The 27,752-nt window shown below is 33.7% G+C and overlaps 1 pseudogene; it reads right to left on the bottom strand.

The window, feature by feature from the left end:
- Positions 1–344: 344 nt before the first annotated feature.
- Positions 345–18,462, bottom strand: LOC149566704 (pre-mRNA-splicing factor cwc22 pseudogene; annotated as a pseudogene).
- Positions 18,463–27,752: the final 9,290 nt, after the last annotated feature.

Here is a 27,752-nt window from a genome sequence, read left to right as displayed (position 1 = left end):
TCACATTGACCTTTGATGTGGGTCTTTATTGAAATAAGTGAACAGGGAAAGTCTTGACATAAAATGGTACTTTTTTAATTATTATGATACATTAGTAGAGGTCAAACTCTTTTTTTTGATGAATAGTTCTTTTCAATTAATAAAATTTACTAAGATTACAATTCACAAAAAAGAGTCGAGGGATACAGGAACACCCTGCGAATGAGTTCAATCGGCCAAAGTCGAAGCAAACAACATGGCCGCAGCTAGCAACTATAAACTATTCATCAAAAAAAAATATAACAACCTCATGTTGCCAAGGCAGTACCAGCAGAGGGAGGAGGATCATCTTTATCAGGAAATCTCTACGCATCCGTGGGATTGTGAGGCGGACTAGGAACAGTCCAGCCGTCAGCAGCATCCGCAGGCTCTGGGGTAGAAGTCAAACTTTTAGAAATGTGATGTCTTAGGGTTGGTTTAGAGTTGTGCCTTTGATTCTATCATAATTTTGGTGAGAAAGTAAGTTATGGTTTAGATATATATTTAGCCATCATCTTATTTATAAGGAATTAGTTTGGGTCAAATAGTCATCTTATATAGAAGGAATTAGTTTGCATAAGATAGTGTCCATTGTGTGTGATTCAAAACATTGATTTAATAAACAAGCATATTGTAATCTAAAAATTTACATTCTAATCATGTTATAATTTCTATAATTGAAAATGTTATAAATATCTATGTAATTCATTCATTTACATCATCTTTTGTTTTAATACCCATGTTATTTTCTTTATGCTTAGGTTTTTTTAAAATATAAAGTAAAGAAGGGTTTATGCCTAGAACAAATTTTCATGAGGCTAGTGAAACAAAAAAGTTAGAAATCTGTATAATATAAAAAATAGTAAACACATAGATGTGTGTCTCTGTGTGTGTGCGTGTGTGTATATATATATATATATATATATATATATATATGTATGTATGTATGTATGTATGTATGTATGTATGTATGTATGTATGTATACATTTATATACATCTATATACATATATGTATACATATACATATACGTATAGATATATGTATATGTATATATGTATAGATATGGCTATACGTATAAGTGTGTGTGTGTGTGTGTGTGTGTGTGTAAAACAAGGATGATGGTATGTTCATTTGAGGGTGACAATAATGAATGGTCAAACTTTTAGATGCATGATCAATGTGGGTCAAACTTTTAGTTGACTTTTTGGAGATTTTGATAAGCAAGCTCCCCCTACTTGTTACAAATTAGGGAAATGATAAGTTACGGTTTATAAATGTGCTTAGTGATCATGTTATATAATTTGCATGGATAAGAAATATGGTTGACATATATGCCATCCATTCATTTGCACCCTTTTTTCATAACAATTCTCTTTATTTATTTTTAAAGTTATTTAAATTGTAAAAGCAAAGAAGGGTTATAGAAGATTTTACCCAATGCAAAATGTCATGGGCTAGATAAGCTTATAAGATATATAAGAATCCATGATCTCAAAAATAGTAAGCATGTAAGTCTAGATTTAAAATATTAATGAAATATCATCAAGGATGGTGGCATGTTCTTTAAGACTATAATTTCTTATGGATTTGATTGTGTGCTAAGTTTTACAACATATGTGCCTAGTGTTGACATTGTATGTATGGTGAGTGATTTTGACACAGGAAGTAATCAAACAGGAGTCTCTACATCATTTTAGTAAGGCTAGGTCTACAACTTTATTAGCTAGTTTTATCCTTAACAACTTCATTAGCTTTGATTTCCACTATAATTCCTTCCAATGAAGGGTATCAATTAATTTTATTTCAATATGACACCAATGAATGGTCAAACTTTAGAAGTGTGATTGAGGAAGGTTAGATTTTTTGGCAATTTTGATAAACTAGTTCTCCCTACATGTTACAATATAGGAAATTGATGAGTTATAGTTTAGATATATGCTTAATCATCTCATTATATAATTTGCATACATTGGAAAGATACATGTACCTATGTAGTCCATAATCTTTGTGTTTAGGGTTGTCTTTGATAAGTAAAGATGGGTGGCAAGGCTTCCACCTAATGGAAAATGTCATGAGGTTACAATAGAATGTTCTATAAGATGTATTATTTGCATGGTCTTGGATATAGTAAACAAAACAAAGGAAGAGGTAAAACCAGAAAAGAAGAGGTACAATAGTTGTCACCTTTCATAGTATTGAGATTAAATTAAGCCTCTAGCTTATGCATCACAAGTTTCATCTTCTTCTACAATGAGGCGGCGTCTATTTTTTCCATAACCTTATGAGATTGACCTTGAATGGGTTTACTTTTTTAGTTGTCAAGAAAAGGAATGGATTGAAATTGTTCATTGGTTTTTATCTCTCTTTGGACTCAAGGGACCTCAATTGGGTAAAAATCCAAAAAATAGCAAGAAAAGTTTCTTTTCTATGAGAGAGAGAGAGAGAGAGAGAGAGAGAGAGAACTTTTGGGGTAAAAATAGTAAACACAATCAAGAAAAACATCAATCAACATGCCCAGTTGTGAGGCCTTTTGGGTTTTGACCTTATACAAAGAACTACAACATCAGATTCTAAGTGTGCAGTCTTTAACTACCTTCTAGTAATCATCCTACTTCCTACTACTATTCAACTTACTTTCCTACAAATCCAAGTGCTTAAATAGCTAGCTAGACCACAAGTTGGCCAATCGGGCATTTAATTACAATGTAAGTCCAATCTAGGAGATGTAAACCATAACCCAAGAAATGGGCATCAATTATTCATGCACTGTCTAAGATAGTTCCAAACACAAGTTAGGAGTATGCTCCCAACTACACAAGATGCCACATCATTACAAAAAATTGCACCAAATGAAACAACACACCTTGAAGAATGCAAATAGTAGAAAATAGGGACTAGAAAAAAATAGCTACAGAACTCAAGGAATGTGACACATCAACCTTTGCGCTCTTAGGGTATGGAATAAAAATAGGTCCTCAACAACATGCTAACTATATATAGCACAACTCAAAGGAGCAATGACTACACCATGAATAACAAATAGGTATAGAAAATAAGAAATGCTTTTACATGATGCAAGATTGCTCATTGACCCAAGATGCTCCTGCATCATTGTCATTGATGATAGAAAAGGGGAGATGATGAATGGAGAAATAGGGAAGATGCAAAGAGAAAGGGGGGGATGATAAAAGATGAAGAAGAAGATGGAGAAGATTATGTAAGAAAGAGATGAAGAGGAGAACACACAAAGAAAGAAATTAGAAAGGGGGAGTAGACTCAAGAATTCTAAGGCCAAACAAGCAAAAAGGAAATGGGTTAGCTCAAACCTATGAAGCAATAAGTCTTATCACCTACAAATTTATATCAAAGTATAAAGATTTTTCCATCAATTCCAAAGGAGGATATTGTTGGACTAAACTACATTGGCATGATTAACTGGGCAAAGTGGTGAGAAAATAACTCATGCAACAACTAAGTGATGAAGTGTTGTCAATGAAGAGTTGAAGTGTTGCAAGTGCAACCATTAGTAGATTGGATTACTGGTCTTGAAAAAAAGGAGGAGATAGATCAGGAAGTTTTATGGCCGTGGCCTAGTCACCATTGATGTGATAAAACAAGAAGGTTTGATAACGACATGACATGCATGACGTAGAGAGAAGTGACTAAATGTGGCTAAAGCATTCAATGGAATAGGTCTATAAGTAGATGTGTAGATGGACAGGTATGCCTACACATATAGGCACTTATAGATAGGTAGTTGTGAGAATTTTTTGATTATGCTAACTATGCAATTCAAATTTATAATTCATAATTTGAGTGGCATAACTTTTAGGGTTTCTACTTGTGAACAATAAAAGTGTTTTAACTACTCACAAATTTTATTTTGAAGGGGAGAGAATTTTTTTTGTTTTTATCATTGGTGTTGAGTTGAGAAAAGATCTATGAGGTTAGAGAAGAATTTTTTTGAATAGAAAGTAATAGTAGAATGGTGTAAAAGCACGAGAAGAAGGAAGTGAACAAAGCAAGTTCATCAAACTAGAATAGAGGAAGGAGATCAAAGTATCTTCAAAGAAGTTTACATAGAGGATCTACTAGGCAAGTTGTGCCAAATGTTTAGATCTATTCTTTAGCTTTCTTTCTAACCATTGCAACTATTGTGAGTCTTTGACAAGGAAGACTTGAATAAGTCTTTTAAATCCTCTAATAAGGTATCTATCATAAAGAAATTAGAATTCTCTAGCGAGATGACCTGGACAAGCTACTATAATCCAAACATATTATAAGCATTCCTAATAGGATGCATTCACAAAAGGAACAAATATAAGCCTTTAACAAGGAACCCTTTTACATGCAAGGAAAGACTAGCAGGTATATTACTCCCCCCATGGTTTTCACTCTCACACTCTGGGTTCCCACATAAAATATCTATGTTTCTTTGTGTAATCTTGTGTGGTTTTACTATATTGCCTTTATCACTACTTTAACAGTAAAGGTGTAAGTAGAAAATTTTGTGTGTAAGCTAGTTCCATTAAGCAGTAGGCTTTGTAGAATTGGGCGTTGATAACTCACCCCCCTCCCCCCTCCTAGTACTAGTTGGGAACAACAATTTCTAGAATAGTTGTCATTTCAATTTATTAAGCAAAAAAATCTCTTATAATTGTATTTAGTGGGCTTGTACATATATTTTATCTTAAATATAGGTAGGCATATGTATGTTTCCTCTCCCCTTATGTGCCTATTAGCCCCTATTTTATGCCCCATTATTTCAAAGTGTCTCTGCAATATTTTAAATTTTAAACAATTATATCCTTTGTCTAGGGTGGGAAGTTTAAAATAAACCCTAAATGAAAATTTGAATGTTTTGAAAAAACTCTCTTATTATTTAAAATCTTTAGATTGGGTTATTTCCTTGTTAGATTTTATTTTTTGAAGAATGGGATAAATTCTTTTAAGTCTTGGTTTTACTCTACCTGTGGTTGCGCCATCGTTAGTTCACATGCTAGTTTAATATTTTTCAATTAACCCAAGTATCAAGCTATTGCCAACAACCATCAATCTACCTCAGATCTACGACTCTCACTTTGTTGTTTTGTTAAAATGTTATATTTTCATTTTATGTGATAATGCAATCTTTTGACACCTGTCTAGTTGGACCAAAGAAATGCAGTAATCCTCATTTTAATCTTATCCCTTAGATCCTGTCAAGATCAATGTCTCTCACTTTGTCACTGAAGAAAGTTGTGCATACTTTAACAATTGTGAAATAGTGACATTTTGACATGTGGACAATGTGCACCCAAAGAAGACTCTCAAAATACCTCATCATCATATGCCAGTTGTCATGCCATGATTAGTTATCAACTCAAGCCAAGAAAATTCCTTGGTAACTTCTTGATCATTAATCAAATTGAAGATCAAAGGTTGTCATGATCTTGCAAAATGGAAGTGCTCAATGTTTAAGAAATATGAGAATGTGAGGAGTTACCACGTGTTCATGTGGGTCCCCAAAAAAGAGGATAAATCTTTAACAGTTGATCAAAACCAAGATCAACAATCATCGCATTGTCGTGATTTCAAACTACATGATATTTAAAAAGTGCGACAAAGTGAGGAATTGACACATGGATTTGGTGGGATCAAGTGTATTGCAAGCTTTAAAAGAAATTATGTCATCATAAAACACCAGGTGGCAAGTCTTGATCCGCTCTTAGTATTACACACACAACATTAAGGTTTTCTTCCCAACTGTCAAATCAAAAGGTGATCTATGCTTGTTGCTATCTCGCAAAATGAAGATGTTCGAGGTTTAAGAAATGTGAGAATGGGAAGAATCACCACGTGTCCCTATGGGCCAACATTTTGATACATTAGCATGCATAGATCATAACCATCCAATATCTGATATATCAACGAACATCATATACTCACAAAATAAACATGTTGGATGATTAATCAAAGTGACAAAGTGACAAAGTGAAATGTGTCCTTAGTGGACCTGATTTCTAAAAGAAATATTAAGAAGCCAAATTTATGTTTGATCATCCAATACAAAGTTGATCAAGGGTTGTCACTATGTTGCAAGTTTGAGTTGCACGATGTTTGACAAAAGTGACAAAATAAGGAAATGACACATGTCCTACCAAGTAAAAAGATGATGTAGTATCAAGTTTGAATCACAACCATCATATGTCTTTTAGATCAATGACCCATTTTCAAATTATATTGTGTTACATGCATAATTTGACTATTGGAACATTAATGTTGAATCAAGACACCCTCGTATGAATGAATTCATCATAAAGTGTGTAGTTTATTCCGCGATTTGATACAATGCAAGACAAATTGAAGCAGAGTGAATAGAGCTTGAATTTCTGAGTTTTCATATTGTGAATTATTGTGATTGAGGTAGTTTTTGTTGTGATTAGAAGTTTGCAAGTAAGTGTCTAGACATTGTTGTGGAAAGTTTTTCTATTTAATTATATGAAGCTATAAAGATGCCTCCATGAAGGGATTTTTCCAGAAAATTGGATTACCAACATAGGAATGTTCATGATGATTTTCTTGAACAACTTCCTACTTCTACAAATGAAACTGCAAAGGGAAAGGAATTGGTCTCGAAAAGCCCTAGGCAAAAATGATGAGGGTTTCTATAATGAAGGAAATTGGTTGATGGATGCAGACACATCAATGGGTGGCTTGGAGTTATTCAGAAAATGGCTTTCACAAAGAAGTCATGATACACCACTCAACAATGTTTGAGAATTTGACATTGGAAAGCTTGGTATGCCGAGTATTTTCATTGATGACAATCTATTGAAAATGTTGGCAAAGAGATATGACCTTGTGTTGTGGGTTGTGATGAACCATGCTAGGGAAAATTTGTTCAAGGTGACATTTGAAGTGATCAAAGAAGTCTTTATGTTAAACCCCAATTTCGCTTTGCATGAGAAGATTGACTTCGATGACTTGCAAACCAGATATGATGCACAAAGAGTATACCTTCAAGGTGGACCACTGGAGGAGCATTTTATTAAGGTAAGGCATCTAACATTAGTCATACTTTTTAGGTCTTTCATGCCAAGGAGTCAAAGCTTTTCTTAACTTGACTAATGAATAAAAATTAGAATGCCAAAGATTGCACTTAGAGGATGAAATGGAGGGACACAATTTGACAGTGACATCACCATCTGTTCTCTCACAATCATCTAGGCATGTGTCATCTACCACTAGTACTAGTATCAACCCTACTAAGTCTAGAGGGAAGAGAAAGACGAGTAGTGGCGAGAACGGCTTGGTGGAAAGTATGTTTAATGCATAGACAAAAGAAAAGTGTGAGACATCCTTTGGTAGCTTCTTTGTCCCATATAATGCAGCCCATTCCATTTATTATAAACAAATGGTGAAAGATATTTTGAGCATGAATTCCTCATTTGTACCCCCTGGTGAGCGTAAGCTACGAACCACCATCCTAGATGAAGAGTGCTTAAAGGTTGTTTTGTTATTCGAGGATATGAAACACACTTGGGTTAGGAAAAGCTACTCTATTGTGATGGATGGGTGGACCGATGTTAGACATCGACCACTCATCAATATCATTCTCACATCCTCTGTTGGCTCTTATTTTTTGAAAGTCGTAGATTGCTCAAAAAAGAAGAAGGATGCATAATTCTAGTTCATGCTTTTGAGAGATGCCATAGAGGAGATTGGGCCATCTAGTGTTGTACAAGCTATCACAGATTCTGCACCTATGTGCAAATCAGCTGGTTTGATAATAGAGGGTGGTTATAGACACATTTTTGGACCTCTTGTTTTGTTCATTCCATGAAGAATGCATTGAAGGACATAGGGAAGATTGAATGGGTGAAATAGGCAGTGCTAGAAGCTAGAGAAGTGCAAATGTTTATTTGTAACCACCACACTTCACTTGCTCTATTTAGGTCCTTCTCTAAGAAGGAGTTGCTCAAACCAACTGAGACAAGCTATGTCAATTTTAACTATAGTTTACTTTTAGTTTTTTTTTAACTTTAAGTTAATTAAAAAAATTATTTATAAGTTTACTTACATGTGATGCTTTTAGTTTTAAATTTTAATCATTAATGTTTAAGTTTAACTTTATTAATATTTTAATTTATAATTGTTGATATAGGTATTGCACATATTTCATCTTGATGGAGAGGATGATTGAGGTGTATGAGGCCCTTCAATTGATGGTGGTGAATCTAGAGTGGGGAGGATGGTCTAATTCTAAGTCTTCTGAAGGAAAATCAGTGAGGCAAAGGATCCTTGATGAGAGTTGGTGGTGCACAATGAAGTAAGTTGCTGATTTTTGAATTTATTGTTAGTCTTTTGCCTACTGATTTTCCTACTACCAATTTTAAAATTCTTTAAATTCTAATTCTGATTTTAATTTTTGTTTACATCTTACAAATATATGTGCTCTGTGATAGAACCCATTGTGAATTTCATTAAATATGTTCATACTAATACTCCTAGTTTGGGAGAGATCTATGAGACTATTGACAACATGTTGGAGAAGATGAAGAGAATTGTTGCAGCAAATGATTCTACATTAGGGTTTTATGAGGAGCATATTAGGCCTATTGTGATGCAGAGGTGGAACATGATGAATACCCCGCTTCATATGGCAGCCTTTGCTCTACATCCCAAATGCTATACACAGTTGGGTAGAAGGGGCCTCCCATGTGATGATCCTGAGGTATTGGATGGCTTCACAAGAGCAATGGATAAGATGTATTCAACTCTAGATGCCTCTACTCTTTGTGCATAGTTCCTTGACTTCACAAACCTTTATGGCCCAAGCTTGGGTAAGCCACAAGCAAGCTTGGATACAGTTGTTTTGGAATAGAGATATCCTATTGGATGCTGGACCTGACATGGGAGAGATACACTTGAGTTAAAATATTTGCTAGTTGCCTCCTTGCATAGGTTGCTAGTTCCTCAATTGCAAAGAGGAATTGGTCTACATATTCATATATCCACTCTATCAAGAGGAATAGGCTTACCTCTACAATAGTAGAGAACCTAGTGATAGTGCATCATGCTCTTCGACTTGCGGATCATCAGACTCGAGAGTATATGTAGACACCAGCTTTGCGATGGGATGTTGAACCTGAGGATGTGGCCCAGATAGATGAGGATGACACATCTCTAGAAGTGGTTGGGGTTCCATTAGATGAGATTATGCTTCCTATGGAGGATGATAGTGAAGAGGACTCTGATTTTGATGCCATGGTGGTAAAGGTAGAATAGGAGCAACAGTCTACTTCATCTTTCTATGTTTTTTTTTTATATGTTGAATATGAATATGATTATGATACATTGATACTTATTACTTTATGGCAGCCCTCTACCCTTTGGGCATATTTTGATTTTGATTTTCCATTATGACATCATGATATTGTTAATGTTCATTGTTCAATGTTCACTGATATAATGATATTGATATGCATTTTGACAATTGGGTACTAGAATCAGATATTATTTCCTAGATGGCATTCAAATGTTGTATGTTATGGTTCTATAATGTTTAAATGACATGTTTTGTGCTTAGTTTCAAACTTTCATATGAATGACATGTACATTTGCAAATTTCCCTATATATATAGCCATCCTCATTTGTCGTCCCCTGCTATCCCCAAAATCACCAAAAAAATTTCCTATCCTAGAAATCCATCTTGCTGTCCCCCATCGTCCCTATACCGGAAACTTGGGGGAACATAGTTTATTATCAATATGAAATTTGCAATAATTGGTCTTGTTATGGGAAGGGAGGGAATGCAAGGAAGGAGAATGGTGAAGGATTCTCACTAGGTATGGCACCTCATAAAGATTATTTAGGACCTCAAAGACACTTATGATGATATACAAGGCTCACATGAGGCCAAGGAGGATAAGGTCTTGTCATGGGCCTAGAGTTGAGGGTCAAGGACACACTATTGCAGCCCTCCTACTAGCCCCAAATTGATGAATTCTTGAAGTGAATCAATTGTAAAAGGCAATATATTGACATGAGGGTGGAGAACAGCTGAGAGCCTTCATTAGGGATGCCACCTCATGATGATGGTTAATGACCACATGAGGCCATGGAGAATAAGGTCTCGTTGTTGGACCTAGGGTAGAGGACACTTAAGACACCTCAACATGTTTTCCAATACAACCATCATTACGGTTGAATTTGCATGTAATCATGAATATTTGTTGTGTAATCATTATGGTTGAACTCTCAGTAATCATAAAGATTTGTTGTGTAGATGCATATGCATATTTCCTAGCCCTAGAATTGGATTTATTTCATGAATTGTATCTAAACTATTATCTAATCTTGTTGCAAGTTTGCAGAGCATATCTATCACATCTTATTTTTTAAATGAAGGATTATATCTCTATCAATGTTTTGCTATTTGCTTCACTTGGATTTATAAAGTTGAAACAAAGTATAAGGCAATTCTAGAAGAGGACATATAGAACAGTCTTGTACAATGCTATGATTTCAGGATATACACGTAATGGATTTTTAAAAAGGCTTTACAAACTTTGAAGCAAATGCAATTGACAGTTGTAAAGCCAACTTGCTCAACTTTTGCCAGTATCCTGCCTACCTGTGCTAAAATGGGAGCTTTAAGATAGGGTGTAGAGTCTATAGACATCCATCAAAGCATAAAGCAAGGGAAATTTCTATCAGATGTTGTAGCTCCAACTACCCTGATAGGCATGCATTCAAAATGTGGAAGCATTGACAAGCCATGTGAGCTATTCAACAGAATATGTCAATGAGATGTCTACTCACATACTGCTATGGTTGTAGGATATGCACAAATGGAATTGTTGAAAAGCATTTAATAGTTGTCAAACAAATGCAATTAGTAGGTGTAAAGCCTAATTCCACAACAATTTCCAACATCCTTGCTGCTTGAGGAAAAATAGGAGCTTTGGAACAAGGTACGAACATTATCAAAGCATAACAGATAGAGGAATTTAGCCAGACATTGTAAATACAACTTCCCTGATTGTAAAATATGGATGAATGCAATTGGCAGTTGGAAGGCCAGACTTTGGCATCCTTTTCTACCATCCTCCTTATTGTGCTACAATCCTCCTAAAACCCAGAATACTTGAAATCAGAGGACTATATACTACCAAGGCAATCCTTGAAATCCAAACTCCATATTTCCAATATTTCTCTTGGAATATTTCTAGCAAAATGCTTAAATTGAAAAATACAACTTAAAAAGTGTTATTTGCATATGAACTTATTGCAAAGTGTAAAAGATTGGGCAAACACAGGTACAGTGGAACAGGAGAATAAGTAACTTGACAAAGGAATCATCTCACCAAACACATTGCCGTGAGGTAGAAATAAGTCTCCAAATTATACATATTGCTCAAATTTCATTCAATCCTTTTATACAAGGCAGTGTATTTATTGCAGTTCGCCAGTGGTATGAACTTGCACCTTACATGTATGGCATTTAAATTCTAATCAAGTTCAACATTACACATTTGAGAATCTATTACATTATTTGATCCTAACTGTCTGACACCTTACCCTCTCCATTCCCTTCACCCTTCTACAACCCCCCAATACTTATATATCAACATATAATTAATCATGCACCCATTCCTTAGGATGAGATGTTGATCCTGGTACGAGATAAAGATTTAGGTACACTAGTACAACATTATTTTACTTTCCCCTATGGGTTTGTGTATATATTAAATATAATTTATGATCTTTTATTTATATCAAAATTATTAAAATAGTGATAATCATTATTGCCAATAAACAAATATTTATAAACTTAGACAATTTGCAAAAAAGAAAAGGCTCATAAATTTATCAGTAATTTGTCTAAGTGCCAATACAAAATGCAAATTACAGTCAATATTCAATAATCTTCATATCGCTCTTCATCAAGAAAATCAAGTCAACATTTGAATTGAAATTACAATGAATTAAAATGCCACTTCCACAAGGGATTTCATACGTAGATGTTGCCTCATCTAAAGATATTTTGGTAAGTTGTGCAACAATAATGTCTAAGTCAGCACATTTAGAAGTTAAATCCAATTTCTTCATCATCCCCTCATTTTAATCTAGTGTTGTATGTGACACGAGATCCCAATATCTATTGGGGGTCTGAAAAAGGAGACTCCAACGGGATTGAAACTTTTTATTTTCTTTTAGTTTACCTTTTGTTTTTGTCACTCTCACTAACACTTCATTATCTGAATCAGATGTTCTAGCACTTTTCAATCTTCTTGTTTTCTCATGTTCATTATTATACTTTGAATAGCTTTTCTTTCTTGTTTGTTCCTTCCTCCTCTCATTATCAGTTACATTTTCAGAATCTGATTCTGGTGTATCAGAATTCAGTGAGCCTGATGAATTTTGCTGCTGCATTATAAGCCGTGGCATATTCTTCAAGTACACAGTGCACACGCAAACTCTCAGTGATACTACCAAGTCCAATAGAAGTGGAGAAATCGATAGCAAAACGTGAAAGTTTTCCATCGCCTCTTGGAAAACGTGAAATAAACGACTCTTGTATTGACGGATCATTCAATCTCTCATTAAGTAACAATATGCCCAGATGCTCTGTAAACTCCTGGAAGAGAATCTTTATAAAGATACGGGAAGACGAAGTAGTATCCTCCTCTGTCAGACTGGTGCAGGGCACCCTGACAAAGTCACGGGAAAACTTTGAAGTCCTAAAGTCTAGAAAGCTATTTAAATAAGTTTTAAAATTTAAATATTTGAAAAGTAAGGTCAAATAAGGATTAGTTACTTTGTTAGAGGATCCAATTACTTTGGATTGGTTAAGGAAGTTATTTTAAGTATATGTAAGCCTCAAAAGGCATGAGGGTACAGTGGTGGAAGTGGGAGTTTTAGATTGTACGGACTGTGTCCATATTGGAATTAATAACAGTTGCTTTTTTACAAATTTGAAGTCTTTTGATGCTGTATTGACCTATTGATTTGGAGATAGATGTGTAATGACTTTTTAAATTCCATTAGATCTAGTTCCAAGTGATTTTTAATACTGATTCAATCATTAAGATTGACTGTTCTGTAGAAATCTCTAATTTTTGTTTTAGTGCCAGTCATGGATTCATGAGATCCATCCCCTTTTGTACATATTGTTTCTTGGGGATGGATCCACACTTGTAATATAATTTCCTAACAATAATTATGAAGGAGTGAACCCCATTTGCAGGAGAATTAGAGAGGTTGGTCATGTTGGAGGGTAGAGAAGTGACTGGACAGTCACAGGAGGAAGGAATACTTGTCTCAGTAAATTGCAGTTCAATGCGGGGGGTCATTTTTCCAAAGTTAACTGTTGGATCTTGCCACATTTTGGATATGTTGGAGAGAGACAAATTGCGTCAAATATCAAGGGTTGGATTGAGCAAATAAAGTCTGGTTCAAAAGTTATGAATGACTGTTGTTGGGTCTATCTAAGGGGCAGTGACATGGCGGTCTGTGATGAATTTTCCCATGAATGTGTTAAGGGAGTTTTGTGAAAGGATTAGATGTTGTAGGGGGATCTTTAGAGAGTCCTAATTTGTGATAAGGAATAGTGGGTCCATTGATATTGACCCTGGTGGATAGGTCTTTGGAAGAAGTTGAAGCAATAGTATTCTGAGGACAGTCACAATACATACGATCAAATATGCATTGTTGCATGAGAGGAAGATTTCCAACAGTATAGACATTAGTATATGGAGTCTAGTGGAGTCTAAAATGTTCGGAGTTAACCTTTGATAGGTCTATAGAGTGGAGTGGGTCCAAGAGTGATCAGTGATTGGAGAAGGGGAAAGTTTCTATCAAACAAAGAAGGAAAGAAGTTATTAAACTATGAAGGAATCATAACATTCCATTAGCCTCTGCATCAGATTGGTATCAGAGCACAGAAGATTTTTTGGGAGAAGAGGAGAAGGAAAACTAAGGTTTTGAAGACTTAGAATCCCTTGTTGAACCTTGAAGTTGAATTATCCTTTAAGAGTATTCCAAGGTGGTGATTCAAAGTTGGATGGATCTTAGTTTGTAGAGGAAGTCGGATTGAAGGGCAAAATAAGTTGAAGCCATCATGACTACAGATTTTGAGACTCATGGATACTCACAATTTAGAACACAATGCAGATGTATGGGTAAGGTTTGCAAAATGGTCATTTCTAGCAGTTCATTTTTCAATTTTGTTGCAATTGAGATGGTTGAGAAGTTGAACCTACAACAACTAGTGCATAGAAGACCTTACATGGTACAAGGATTGCATGATAGACACCAAGTTGAGGTTAGAAGGCAAGTATATGTTCCTTTCAACATTGGAACCTATGAGGATTCTGTTTTATGTGATGTTATTCCATTGGTAGGATGCCATTTGATCCTTGGGAGGTCATGGCAAGCAGAGAAGCATACATTATATGATGGGGCATTGAATAGTTACACCTTCAAGCATGGTGGAAGTCAAGTTATACTGAGATCTTTGGAAGAAGAAGCAGCATCATGGAGGATGCCAACAAATTTTTTGTTTGAAAGAGTGGGGTTCCTAGGACAAAGGGAACAAGAAGAAGACAAGGTGGACAGCAAGATAGCAATTGATTTGGTACATCAGGCCTATGATAAGGCACAAGGAGTTGTGGATCCAATAAAGATCCTGGAGGAGAGAGTAGTGGATGAGCAAGGTTCATGTGAAGAGCCAAGAAAGCAAGCAGAGAAGCCTATGAAGGTGAACCAAGAGCAATCAGGGTATGAAGATGATAGGACAGTGAAAATGGTGATAGGTGAGCCACAAACAGGAGAGGCTCAAAAAGACGAAAAGATAGGGATAGAGGTGAAGATTGCAGAAGATGCTGAGGTAATGAGTGAATGTATGGGTGGAGATATCCAAGTTGGGACAGTCATGCGTCCCTTATATGCTGCTGTTAAAAACAGAGAAGATAGGGCTATTAAACAAGCCATAGATGACATGTTTGAGGGCCAAGAAGGATGGCATAGGGAAGATGAATTGAAGAAGGTCTCAAGGATGACAGGGACCTTAAGGGATGAAGAGTTCAGACTCTTGGAAACAGAGATGGTGAAGAATGCCACAAGTTGGCACATGAAGATGACAAGAAAGATTGTTTGGCTCATTAAGAGACTGACTGAGAAGAGGAAGTTGCTGAGGGAACCTACTGAGATAAAGGTTCTAGAGGATGATTGTGAGGTAAAACATTGTGTTGAAGATGGTGGAGTAGCAAGTCTACAAGGACTTGATAAAAAGACAGATTTTTGGGATGAGTTGGATGCCATAGTTGAAGAATGGAAAATGAAGGGTGGTGTAGTGGAAGAGTGCCTAGGACAGGGGCATGAGGATGGTCATGGAGAGATCTTGGAATCATATTTCTCGACAAGGAAAAAAATCTCACAAGGAGTGCGTGAGGAGGAGGATGAAGTAGTGAATCTAATAGAGGGAGCAATTTGCCAAACATATGTTTTGGTGCATAAGAAAACCTTGTTTATTTTTGTTTCTAACACTTTTGTGACAGGATTGCCCGAGTTTGATAGTGTTCACCATGCAAGTGCTGCTTTTGCACACATCTATGGGAATATAAACATGAAGACTAACAGATTTAATGCTTGGCATGAGCACATAATGTTTGATTTCAGGGGCATGGAACACATGAACATGGGATACTCTTTTGTTGCAGGTCCTCAAAAAGAAGTGGACAGAGATTGGAGGAAACGGAAGAAACTCCCAATCCAAGGGACTTGGATTGATTTGATCCTTGGGAGTATGGTGCAGGGCACCCTGACAAAGTCATGGAAAAACTTTGAAGTCCTAAAGTCTAGAAAGTTATTTAAATAAGTTTTAAAATTTAAATATTTGAAAAGTAATGGTCAAATAAGGATTAGTTACTTTGTTAGAGGATCCAACTACTTTGGATCGGTTAAGGGAGTTATTTTAAGTATATGTAAGCCTCAAAAGGCATGAGGGTACAGTGGTGGAAGTGGGAGTTTTAGATTGTACGGACTGTGTCCATATTGGAATTAATAACAGTTGCTTTCTTACAAATTTGAAGTCTTTTGATGCTGTATTGACCTATTGATTTGGAGATAGACGTGTAATGACTTTTTAAATTCCATTAGATCTAGTTCCAAGTGATTTTTAATACTGATTCAATCATTAAGATTGACTGTTCTGTAGAAATCTCTAATTTTTGTTTTAGTGCCAGTCATGGATTCATGAGATCCATCCCCTTTTGTACATATTGTTTCTTGGGGATGGATCCACACTCGTAATATAATTTCCTAACAATGATTATGAAGGAGTGAACCCCATTTGCAGGAGAATAAGAGAGGTTGGTCATGTTGGAGGGTAGAGAAGTGACTGGACAGTCACAGGAGGAAGGAATACTTGTCTCAGTAAATTGCAGTTCAGTGCGGGGGTCATTTCTCCAAAGTTAACCGTTGGATCTTGCCAAATTTTGGATATGTTGGAGAGAGACAAATTGCGTCAAATATCAAGGGTTGGATTGAGCAAATAAAGTCTGGTTCAAAAGTTATGAATGACTGTTGTCGGGTCTATCTAAGGGGCAGTGACATGGCAGTTTGTGATGAGTTTTCCCATGACTGTGTTAAGGGAGTTTTGTGAAAGGATTAGATGCTGTACGGGGATCTTTAGAGAGTCCTAATTTGTGATAAGGAATAGTGGGTCCATTGATATTGACCCTAGTGGATAGGTCTTTGGAAGAAGTTGAAGCAATAGTATTCTGAGGACAGTCACAATACATACGATCAAATATGCATTGTTGCATGAGAGGGAGATTTCCAACAGTATAGACATTAGTATGTGGAGTCTAGTGGAGTCTAAAATGTTCGGAGTTGACCTTTGATAGGTCTATAGAGCGGAGTGGGTCCAAGAGTGATCAGTGACTGGAGAAGGGGAAAGTTTCTATCAAACAAAGAAGGAAAGAAGTTATTAAACTATGAAGGAATCATAACATTCCACTAGCCTCTGCATCACAGACGTATATATCCAAGACAGGGCCATGGAAGAAAACCCGTGCCAAGCAAGTGAGCAAAAAAATTTGCAACAGTGCGTAACTTACTTGTTTCGAGTCTGTGGATGATTGAGTACTGTTGTACAACACACTTATCAAAACATTCCTGATAAATTTTGTTTATCATACATAATCTTTGCCCAAGAAGACTATAATAACGAAGGTATGTCCTCTCTTGACTGCAATATTCTAATAGCATGATACACAACTCCATCTCTTGAACAGGTTCAAGCTTGCTCTTAAGTAGCTTATGACTAGCTTCCTCAAAATCAGCACTCGACATGATTGTCAAGTAAATTGTGCGCCTTAAATTGACCAAGTTCGTTTCTGTCTGGTCCTGTATCCTTGGTGCTTCCTCCACTTCCTCTTCATCATCTGACTCATCCCCTGAATCATCCTCCCTTTCCGGTTCATCCGAAGAAGCATCACCAAGGATATCTTTCTTTACTCTTTCAAAGGCTAACTCATGTTCTAAGAACTCAGGATCTGGCTTGAAAGCATCCAAACCACCTTCCTGCTCAAGTTCGTCTTCTAGAAAAACTTCATGTGTTAATTGCTCTACATGGTCCAATTCTGCACGCACAGACGGGTGATTCTGAAACTTAGCTTTGCGAATTGCACAAAGACCTTCAATCAAAAACTGTACTCGTTTGCCAATTTCCCCCTCTTGGAGAATACCTCTGAATCGTTCGAAGATCCCGTAAAGACCTTTTGGGGAAAGGTCTTGCAACAAAGACCGTCAGTTTTTCACAAACCCAACAGCAACCTCTACAATGTCATCTGTAGGACTCTCTAGCAAAAGGGTGAGAATTTCCAAGGCAATGATCTCATGTGCGACTTGCTGATTCACTAAATGAGCTATAAATTTTGCTGCAGCCATCAACGTGTGCTTATCATTGCGTTTGTATGCCCTATTGAGCTGCAAAATATGTCTTCGCAAAAGTAAATTCCCAATTTCAGGAAATTTCGAATTTAAAACAGCAACCAACTCTGCAAGAACGTCCGTAAATCCAGGGGATGCCATTTGGGATTTCAAACAAGACCTACAAAATAGACCCCTTCCATGGATGAGATTCTCTGCGAACAGCTCTGGAATGATGTTTTTGATGTTGGATGCATTCACCTTGTTTACCAACCCATTGATACTCTTTCGAAGGGCATCCCAAGTCATGCGCTGATATTCCACACTGGTCTTGTCTTGTTCATTATCCATCATTTGGGCTAGCTGAAATGGGGGAATGTAAATACCCAGACTTCTCTTATCTGCTACATGCTTCTCGTACCCACTATTCGTTTGCTTTCGATCTTCTTTTGACGACATTTTCCCCTCTGAATATTGTCTTCCAGATGACCGTCCTCCGCTCATACTTTAGGTTTTAGATTAAATGTTTAATGCAGATCCTCGCCTAAAACAAATTGGGAAAAAAAAGGTACTCCCCTTGAGATTAAAGAGCAATCAAATAATTATGATATGAATATCAGGATTTAACTGTGTGATTTTGAGTCAAATTCATTGACCCATGTTTCATGAGTAGTGATTCAACATGAATCCATCTCTCATGAGAATAAATGGAACACTTAGCACTCATTGGATCTAGGTGATGCTCACAGGGGTGAAGCACCGGGACTTTCCGGGAGGTCACCCATCCCAGTACTACTCCAGCCTGAGGGCGCTTAACTAGCTGTGAGCATCACCTAGATCCAATGAGTGCTAAGTGTTCCATTTATTCTCATGAGAGATGGATTCATGTTGAATCACTACTCATGAAACATGGGTCAATGAGTTTGACTCAAAATCACACAGTTAAATCCTGATATTCATATTATAATTTGACTTGCTGTGGAAATTATCTCCTACGAATCAAATAATGTTAAATAGCAAAATGAAATAAAGAGACAATCAGGGCATAAAATTAAATAGTTGTCGACTTATGTACATGTGCATGCTTGAAATTGAATGAATACCTTTATTCTCGTGACAGTTATTCAATCCCTCTCATTGAAATTCCTCCTCTTCTTAGAGATTTTACCCAGCAGTTTGGATGTGGAGAGTACGTTGGGGAGAATTTCCTAAATTAGCTTTCTCCTTCCACGTTTACAAATGGAATCCAGATGCACCATCCAGTTCCAACTCAAATTGTTAAGGGTCCGTTTGGTTGCTGGAATAGGAATAGACATTCCGGAATGTGTTTGATTTTTTCTGTTTGGTTGACCAAATTGGAATAGAGAATAGGGTTTCGTATTCCAATTTGACCCCTAAAATGAGCATAATTCTATGCCAAAAAAACCCTGTTATTAGAATAGGCCATTCCTATTCTCAATCCTATTATGCCAAATTTATGAAATTTTGGGGTTTGTGGGCGAGTGCATAAGGACATAAGGGCATTTTGGCGGGATTTTATCACACTGTAACATTTTGCTCTTCAAACCCTAGTCGGAGGATTAAAAAAGACAAAAAATTGTTGTCGGTAGGCCTCAAAATCCTCATAGCCGTCTAGTATAAGTCTCAAATTGATAAAGACTAATAATTTTTTCTTACGACTGTTAGACTAGCACTGTACATACTGTAACTTTTTGATTTTGAGTTGCTTTCTGAGGATTTTTGGCTTCACATTTGTATAGTTTTGTGTGATGATTGGAGAAGAATATGCGAGAAGAAAAATAACAAATTTGTTCTTTCATTTTGTGAAATTTGTTTTGTTAGGAACAAGGGGAAATAAGCCTCATTAAATTTGCTTGTTAGGGTTAAGAGATGGACTCTGAAGATGATATGCACGATGCAAATGATGGCTCTGAAGTGTATGATAGAAAAGGTTTTGCAATGGATGAAGATGATGAAGAAGATTATTTAGAGGAGGAAGAGGAAGATTATGACTTTGCTGAGAATTGCACAAATGATGATTCTGATGAACATATTCCAATTTCTCTCAACCAAATAGGAGAGTAACATATTCCCAGTCAAATACTAGACGAACCAAACAAGAATGGGATTACTCTTTTCCATTCCCATTCTAATTTTCCATTCCTATTCCACATACGCATTCTAATTTTCTATTCCTATGCTTGCAACCAAACAGGCCCTAATATCATAAATTTAGGTCTCTCTGAAAATATTGGATAGCTCCAACGATTTATATATACTATTGTATTATGACAAATCAAAAAGGAGAAATAAGGGAAAAATCATAAAATATGTTTATTCTTGGAAATCAATCTATATTTAGAAGGAAATTGGTATTCCCCGATTTCACTCTATTAAATGCAACGGTTGCATGCTTAGTGTATCAAATCTTATATAAATTATTTTTTACCATAAATGAATAATAAAAATAATTAATTTCTAAAAGTCTTAAAATATTTGTTATATAATATTTAAATTAATTGAATTAAATTAAAATAACTAATAACAACAACATATAAAATCTAAAAATAAAAAAATATAATAGTTATGAAAAGATAGAGAATTATAATAGAAATAATTCATTTTCAAAATCATTAAAATATTTGTTATATACTATTAAAATTTATTTTCAAAAATTCAAAATATTTATTATAGTTAAAACTAATTAAGTTACTAGTAACATCTCACAAAATATGATAATTTTTTTTAATAAACTAACATTTTAAAAATAATAATAAACAATAAATAAAAATATTATGATATTGTTTTCACAATAAGTGTGTAGTTTTCTACTTCTTTTCATAATTTTAAAGCAATTCATATTAGCTACTAAAGTTAAAAAAAGAAAAAGATAACTAAATAGGATAAATCATAGTTGAAAGGACTTTAACATAAAAATTGGCCAAAAAATAAAATTTGCTAGGTTTGACAAATTTTTAACTAAAAATTATTTTTATAGGAACAAAGCCTATTGGCTAAACTATTGACTAAAAAATGATTAAATGTAGTAAGGTTTGAGAGAATATTTTTTTTAACCAATTAAAACATTATAAATTGTATTTTTTAATTGGTCCAATGTTGGGCTTTTTTTTTTTCTCAAGTATAAAAATAGAAAAAAATATGATGGATGAGATAAAGATGCATGAATTGTGTATCAAGAAATATAAGAAATGAAAGCACTAGAAAAAGGGTTAGCTACCAGAAAGGGCACCACCTTTATATTTTATTTTTGTCGCTGGCATTAATCCCCATAGAACATATTTAGGACAATCTTCAACAAACTGGGAACTGGTCTTTGTTATAGATTTGCATATTGTACATTTTTTCTTTGAAGTTGTTTGTAGAATATTGGTGTGTTACAAAATAGCATATAGAAAAGGTCTTTGCAAGAAGGTATGATGATTTTGTTCTATTTTCTTTCTCACTTTTCTATTATTTGGACTGCTTTTGCACAATAATGAGAAAAGAGGGCTTTCACTTTCTTGCTATCAAATCCTCCCACCTAAACACCCCTAATTGCTCTTTGTTGTTGGGGATTAGAGATGGTTTCTCGAATGGGGGCACAACATAGTTTAAGCTCTAATATTGGGGCCAACTCCTTTAAAGAAAATGTTGAAGGGGGATGGCCTTGACCAGGTTGAATCAATCGTGCACCACATATGGATAGATGGCTTGTCTTCTCATGCTAGTTAAGCATAACATCTTTGTGCTCTCTCTAGCATTTTAATTTGCTATATTTTGGGCTTTGTTTGTTTCTTCACATTGAAGCTCCATATAACCCTTTGAATAATAGGGCCTTTTTTAATCCTTCTTTTTTGTTAGTTAGAGGACTTTTTTTTTGGTTTCTTCATGGGTAGAGAATAAAACCCATGTTTTCCATTTCTTCAATGACTATGTAACTCACGTGCGTGTATCTTTTGCATGAACTATGTTATATTGCAATTCTCACTATTGATTATGTAGTGCATACTATATGTTGATTATTTAGGAAGAAGGTTTCTCTAATTAGTTGATTGGTATGAGAATCATGTAAATGCTCATTCAATCTAGTCAATTTGTTGTAAAACTATATTTACATCAAAGTAAGAAGACTTGAACAATATACTTTCTTTGGTTCCACTAAACTATATTTAAAGAATCGGTAGTTAAAATTCTTTTTGTGCACTAATTGGTATGACATAAAGCTGACTTGGATTGCATATATTTACTCAACACATCTACCTATACTATGTTGATTGTGATTCATGCTACTTTCTTTTAAATAGTTTAAATCCTAGTATCCCGGTATAATCTAGCCTAGATACTAATCACTTAATGATTAGCTTCATTCTTTTTGTGTATATATAGTCATGCAAGGCTAATAAATCTTATACCCTTCATAGAAAATATGTTTTCAAGAGATATGGTATGTCACAGAAGGATTGTGTGAGAATGAATAGGTGTTTAAAGCAACGGACATATGCACATATAGGAGCTTAGTCTATTAAGTATTGGAAAATTGCTCTTGCATTGTTGACGATAATTTTTTTAGTAGTATTTTGACACATTGCAATATGGGTATTATTTGTTAGTGATGCATGCCTTTCTTTAGTATCTATATGAATTATTATTATTTTTGTAACAAATCAATAAATAAAGTGTTTATTTGTTATTGCACTTGTTGTAGGCAATTTACCATTGCATTCACTTTTTTTGAAAATTGTATTGGTTTCCACCAATCACAATTCATCATTTTTCTATAACTAAAATATTTCTAAAGTTTTACTTTTTATTTATAAACTTTATATGTTGTACAAATTATATCATTGGCTAAATGGGTTTTTTGTTATATGAGCCCTTTTTCAAGGTTCTCCATATTGCTATTTCTTTGGCTAAATTCATGGTACATAGTTAAGTGGTTTACATATTAAGTTATAATTATATTTCAACTAACATGTCAAATAAAATTTTAATTTCTTCTCTACCAAGGAAATATTTCCATAAAAACAAAATGTTTTTTAGTAGAGAGATAAATTTATGTATGAAATATAAAGGTATGTTTCAATTAGGAAAAAAAATGCACACTTTAAAAGAAAATTTGAGTGGATAATCAAAATATCTTGGCTATAATCTCTTAGCATATTATTTTATTTTATGATATGCTTACACAAAAAATATTTGTTTGGAAAATAATAAAATAATTTTAGAATTAACTTTATTTTATATTCCTTATTTCTTAATTGAACGGTGTTTTTTTTATCATTAATATTTTGATTGTGTTACTTAATCAATCCTAATTAAAAATACTTATATTTGGTTACTAACACTTTTATAGATCATGAAGTATGATTCTAAATATTTATTATAAAAAAATCATATAATTTAATTTACAAATGAGAAAATCTAAAACTACATTACTCCAAATAATTTTATTTTTTAATTAAATGAATACAAATTTTACATTTTGTATCAACCATGATTAGATTAAAATTTTTGACCCAAATAATTTGAAAACTAAAAGGTAAGTACATGTCACTATGTGACACTTGTTTTAATATGCATATGTAGTTTGAAGAGAGTTGATATGTGTAGTTCTATTTTATTGTATATAGGTTATTTATCTAGATGTATTCAAAAATATCTATGTGTTAATCCTAACGTACTATATAGAAGAAATAAGAGAGATGTTAAATCTTACCATAATATATTATGCAACCTATAAGAACATAGAAATTGGAAAGTGGGATATTAATCTTTTCAAATATCATAGAAATGAATATAGACTGATATAGATTGAATATATGAAAGTAGACATCCTATTTTTAATTATCTTGTCTCAACAATTTTTAGATTTTTTTATTTTTATTTTAATTGATCTTTTTTAGGTGAACTTTTACGTGAATTTATGCCAATTATGTTTAAATTTTTAAAATCTATTTCATGTAATTTTTTATTTTAAGAACATGTTTTCATGTAGCTATATATCTCACAAATAATATATTTTATAAAATTAGATTATTTTTCTATTATCCATATTTATCATATATTATCATTATAAAATCAAAAAATATAAGTGTGTTTGTAAATTATGATTTTTTTAAAGATTATGCTAAATCATAAAGTGATTTTGTTTAAATTTTAAGATGCAAATTTATCTAATTAACTTTGACATATTTTAAAATTATCATGTTTACAATTTTAATCCAAGGCTTTAAATTGAATTGTAATTCAAGCAAATACCCTTTATAATTTAAGCAATTTTTTAAAATTATATTATCAAAATCAAACATTCACAATACTCATATTTGCATGTTAATGTGTATAATAATTATTTTTCAATGATACCAACTGATTTGTGATATGTTGGGACATGCTACATTTTCCATCTCTACAAGGCACTAATCTCTACATTCTAGTCTATGTGAAATTTGATTATTTATTTATCATATAAATTATTATGTACAAACTACAAATTATTTGTTTTTCTATAAATTAACACAACTAGATATAGTTAGTCAAAACATTATAATCAACTATATGATAAGGCTTCCTATTGAATCATTGTCATTTTTTTACTATATTGAACATAATTTCAACCTTTCCAAGTATCATCTTTTTTGCATAAGGAAGAGACTCAAGCTATAACACAACTCTTGTTATTGATTGTTGTTATTGTTCAAAGAAATTACAAAAAAAACTATAATTTTTTTAGAGATATTCATTGCAAATATGAGAATAATGAGATGATGCTTAAATATATTAATAAATTATAAAAAATTGTAATAGAAAATTAAGTCAATAGGCTTTATATGAGATCTTTGCTCTATTTTTTTTGGAGGTACTTTTGTTTGATTTTTATTTTTTCAATAATGTTTACCACTAATGAATCTTGTCTTTTATTACCCACTTTCTAATTCTTTCATCTATCATCTATATTTCTAATTGAGTCTACAATTTCTATTTTCCACCTCCACATGTGATGAGTTTTCTTTAACCTTCATTTATAAAAATAAACTATTTCATTTAAAGTGGAATGGGATTTTTCCTATTGCTTCCTCATAATAGAGTCCTCTTTTTCTTGGCCTTTTTTTGGGTACTTTGAAAATCTATTTACTAGTCAGCAAGGATTTAATGCTTGTAGTTTTCTTGAATTTTCTCTCTAGTATATTTATGCTAACTGTCAATGAGGGTTTCTTGGTGCATGTTTTTCTTGAAAGTCTACTTTTTTCAATTATAATTTAAGCTCTACTGATAGATGTTGTTTTATGTTGTCTTAATGGAATCCCATTTGAAGGGTTCATGTATTGTTTGGGAAGCTAAATAGAAAGGCTAAGGAACACATGATACTTGCAATTTTTTGAAAAGAAACATACAATGTTTAAATTTGTCAAAACCTATGTGAGTCTCTACATACATTTTTATTTGATAATGTCTCGTCCGAGAACCTAAGAGAAATTAACCTAATATGTTATAAAGTTTAGTAAATATTTTTTTCCTTACAGTTTATACAATGCACTTGATAACAATGCAAAAGCAATATACACATACAAATCAAGTATACATAAGCAACTACAAATACAATTTCTATTCCTCAAGGGTTCCTTCACATTGAATTAAATTTAAGAATTTTTTATTGATTAGTTTTAATCTTAAGAAAAATATCTATAATCATAAATGAATAACAGATACATAATCTCATAAATAGATACATAAATACAACTAATACAATGAAGCACATCCAAATTACAACATCCACTAAACATGTTGTAGGGTATGTAATAAAAATAAGTATATCAATTAATAATAAATCATCCCATAGGATCTCAGGATATAAGGTACATGATACATAGATACATCAAATCAATAGAAGTCTCCAAGCCAAGAATAAGAATGATAATGGTACAATTGCATCAATGAACATCCTAAATTGGTGTCAATATGTGGGGAACTTGAATGGTAAGAAGTCACTACCTCTTGATTGTGTGGTCTCCTAAGCTCCCACTCCCACGTTAGAGGCGAGATATTGTATGATCCACATATGGATAATCAAACCACACAACCACCAACACAAATCCTAGGAAAGGGTCCTGAAATCTCTTTATAAAAGTTGGTACTACTTATACAAAAAGATGATCCCAAAGAAAACCTAAAACAAACAAAATAAATATAAAAAATAAATAGGAAACCTAAGATGCATATGAGGAAGTGTCATTATATGAGTCAACTCTAAGGTTACCCTGGTAGTTTTTCTGGTCCCTGACCCCCTAGTGATTGCATGTGGCATCAATAATTCTTTCATATAGACAAAGAAACTAACTATGCAAGATCACAATCAAGCATTTTTTCCCACCCCCATCCTAGCCTACAATAGTGCTCAAGGCATGGACAAGAAACACTTAATCTTTTTAATTCATTTTGAAACTCAACATTTAGTGTGTAGTATTATCACTTAATTAAGTTACTTACAATGAGTTACCCTTGGGGCCACTTAGGGCCCCAACCCCCATTGAAAACCACCTCTCCTATATACACCTAGATAACCTAACCTAATGCTCCATTCAAACATAATCCAAACAATACCAAAAAAAATTCTCATAAATCATAATCATGAAAATCACTAAAGTAAAATAATGGAGCCACTAGTAAATTTGGACCTATTTTTTGACACTTTGAGGTTGAAAATTTGATGCTTCCATGTTGAAAGTTTGATGCAACATGGTAGTGTCAAACTACTAGTTTGAAATGTTGAAATATCGATGGAATCCATAGATGATTTGATGGGGTTTTCATACTGTTGACGGTGGGCCACATTGAAATATTGACTCATGCCAAAGAATATTCAAAGGGCTTGTCATATCGTCAATGACAAGCTGCATTGAAATATTGACAACTCCTAGAGATTATTTGACAGTCTTCTCAAACCCTCGATGATAGGCTACACCAAAATATTGATGACTCTCATAGTTTTAAAACAAAATAAAAAATTAAAACCTAATAAGTCAGTTTCCACCTTTTAGTCCATTGCTCCTTGCAAACAATAGTCTTAGATACAATGCTACAAGAGCTTCAAATGATACTATATTCTGCAAGCATTAATAGTCAAGATCTAATGAAAGACATCACACAAACTCATCATAGTTGAGAGACCCATAAATATTTTTAAACCCTTCTTAAAATGGTGTAACAAAAAATATATATGTTATTGTTGAAGATTATAGTTGGGATAGAGATCTTTATAGTTTGTAATTTTGTTTGGCTTATGGATAAAAATTATGTGCTTATAATCATTATGATGGATCATGGAGTTCGATCCAAAAAGATATACATAGTTTTAATTGAGAAGACTCATGCAAACATTTATGAGATATTCATTTTTCAAGTTTGTAGACTATATTATGTATTCTGCTAATTTTAGAACTAGAGTAGTTGATTTGAAAAATAAAATAACTCATTTTCTTGGAGTAAATAATCTTTCTCACATATCCATTTTCTTCTTTTCCACATAGATAAGTTGTGTTTCGATTATCAAATATTAGGTCAACACTATAAACATAGGAGCTTGAAAATAGAAACAAAACTATCATGTACAAACAATAAAAGAGATATTCAATGGAAGGGTGCACAAGAACAAAATTATTTGAATGGAAATTTTAAAAATAACCTGGGACCTTTATCAAGACCATCAATAGTTTTGCCATCAAGTTCTTTGATTTCTTTATCAAAGTCCTGTTTCAAAATAGATGATACCCATTCACCAATGAACCATTTATACGAAAAGGCTTGGAAAAATA

Source organism: Cupressus sempervirens, chromosome 3, assembly GCF_028749045.1.
Source record: "Cupressus sempervirens isolate cs-2001-9-10 chromosome 3, ASM2874904v1, whole genome shotgun sequence".
NCBI classification, from domain to species: domain Eukaryota; kingdom Viridiplantae; phylum Streptophyta; class Pinopsida; order Cupressales; family Cupressaceae; genus Cupressus; species Cupressus sempervirens.
Note: the sequence above shows the minus strand (reverse complement) of the source record. Positions and strands in the feature narration are given on the sequence as shown.